Genomic DNA, 2,663 nt, shown 5'->3' with positions numbered 1-2,663 from the left:
CTCTACTGTTCAGCTCCTTCCCTTTCACTTGTGAGACCTGTCCTAGGCCATGTGGGTCCTTGCAGTCTGCTGCCTCTTGGTGTTGTGCAGGCAGGATTCCACAGTCTGGAGTTCAAATCACAGTGGTCAGATCATGGTGCAAGAGACAGCATACAGTAAAGTGCAGACTCAGGGGAAAAATAAAGAGGCTTCCTTTCCCCTGTCATTGTGTTAGGTGGCTGCCAAAATTACTGAGCACCTCAGAAGGGATTGAGCTGTCTGCCTTAGTCACTGGCTTGGCCCTGACTCATGTGGGCCTCCCTAGACCTCAGCTTCCTCATCTGTGACAGAATGGACTAGGTCTGGTCAAGTGCCTGGAAAATGTATTTAGAAGATATGGGCTTGTTTCCAGGAAAAGCATACACACACATGTCCATGAACACACTCACACACATTCCCCCCAAACACACACAAAGACACACATATGCACACATTTATGCATGCACACAAAGATACACATGTGCACACAGACACATACACACCAAAGATACACACATGTACATACAGACACATACACCATAGATACACATGTACTCATACATACACACACAGGCACACAGACACAGAGACACACAGGCACACATTCCAGTGGTTCCTGAGCTCCAGGATGCTTATCCGTGGATCCCAGGTTGAAAATTTTTAGATTGATCATGTTTTTCAGATTGTGGTCATAATCTATTAGTGAGTCATGAAATTAGTTTAATGTCCCCACCAGTGTTTTTTTAAAAATGGACTGGAATAGAATTGAGTGAGGTAGGTACCATTTCATGATCTTTTTATTTTGGTGTTACATGCACACAAGTGTGCACATGTAGTGCAGACTGGATCTCACTGAAGGTCATAATCACAGAGTTTGGAAGCAGAGCTAGATTTCTCCTGGAGCCCCCTTGAGTCCTGGAGCTGTCAGCGGGCTCCCTTAGAGCCCCACAATGTGCGGGGACTTGTTCTCCCAGGGCTTGGGGCAGGGAACATGAATAGAATGACTTTCATTTCCTGGTGTTTAAGGCATTGTCCCTTTTCTATTTTAGGTTTTTCTAATGAAGCTACTTTTGAGGGCTTCAAGATTGCTTTTCTTTTCTTTCTTCTCCCCTTGCCTTTCCTTTCCCCTCCCTCCCCTTCCCTCCTCTCTCCTTCCCTTTCCGTTACTCTCTCCCCTCCCCTCCTTCCCCTCTCCTCTCCTTCTCCTCCTCTCCCCTTATACCCTCTCCACCCCTCTTCTTCCTTCTCCTCTTTGTTCCCTCCCCCACTTCTTTGTGTAGAAATGTGAGCCACAGGTGTCCCTTCCCAACCTCTTTGGTAATCATTTTAATTTAGCAAACTGACTTCTGCATCCCCATGGGAAGCCTGACTTGGCTCTGGACCTGTTATCAAGGATTTGGACCTCCTCCGAGGCAGCCTGTGGGTCTGGGAGGATCTTGTATTGGAACAATATCCACCTCGTTCCTTAAGTCCTTTTGAGACTCAGAAATGGAAAAATAATTATTCTGTATGATTTTCCAGAATTTTCTGCACTCATTATTTTCTCCTGATATATTTATTTTTGTGCTAAAAACTCAATGCTTTAGTTTTTCCACGTTTATAGTGCATAAATGTAAGTTCTTCCCTCACTTTGTCTTTTCAGATGCTTTTGTGATTTAAAATAATTTTATATTTTTATAGTGAGATATATAATAAACACAGGAGGGAGTATGTACAATATGTATGTATTCAGGAAAAGAGCATTAGCTGACTCCCTATGCACCCTATCTGATCACATCTTATTCAGTGAATCTTTATTGAGGCCTTGTTATGTGCCAGACAACCTTCTAGATATTTGGGATACACACACACACACACACACACAGAAACCAACAACCAAACCAAACTCACTGCCATCAAGTTGATTAGAGTCACAGCAGCCCCTCCTTGGGTTTCCAAGATGGTATCTCTACAGAAGTAGATTACCCAATCTTCCTTCCGAGGAATGGCTGGTGGGTTTGAACAACCAGCCTTCTGGTTAGCAGTCAATTGCCTTAGGCACAATGCCACCAGAGCTCCTGTTTGGGATATGTTGTTGTTGTTGTTATGTGCCATCGAGTCGGACCCAACTCATAGCGACCCCTCCATGGGTTTCCAAAGCCGTATTACTACAGAAGTAGATTGCCCAATCTGCCTTCCGAGGAGTGGCTGGTGGGTTTGAACTGCTGGCCTTCTGCTTAGCAGTCAAGTATCTTAGGCTACTACACTACCGAAGGGTAAATACCTCTGCTCTTGTGGTACTGACATTGCCCCTGCAGGTAAGCAGAATTCTGAGCTTTTATGGCAATAATTCCTTGGCTTTACTTTGGGTTGTCCATATATACCCATGCTTCACTAGGAAGGAAGAGTGGGCAATCTACTTCCGTAGAGATACTGCCTCAGAAACCAAGAAGGGGTTGTTATGAGTCGAATCAACTCGACGGCAGTATGGTTTGACCTATGCCTCTAGACAATATATTGTTTAGTTTTACCAGTTTTTGAGCTGGCAAACATGTAGATAGGATTATGTTGTGTGTGTATCTTCAAGGTACTGCTTCTCTCAGTAGTCCTTGTTTGTGAGTTTCATCCTTCCTGCTGTGTGTGGCTGTCTTTTTTTTTTTTTTTTT

Source organism: Orycteropus afer, unplaced genomic scaffold (assembly GCF_000298275.1).
Source record: "Orycteropus afer afer isolate SDZICR_OR568_19922 unplaced genomic scaffold, OryAfe1.0 scaffold00179, whole genome shotgun sequence".
In the NCBI taxonomy this organism is placed as follows: domain Eukaryota; kingdom Metazoa; phylum Chordata; class Mammalia; order Tubulidentata; family Orycteropodidae; genus Orycteropus; species Orycteropus afer.
Note: the sequence above shows the minus strand (reverse complement) of the source record.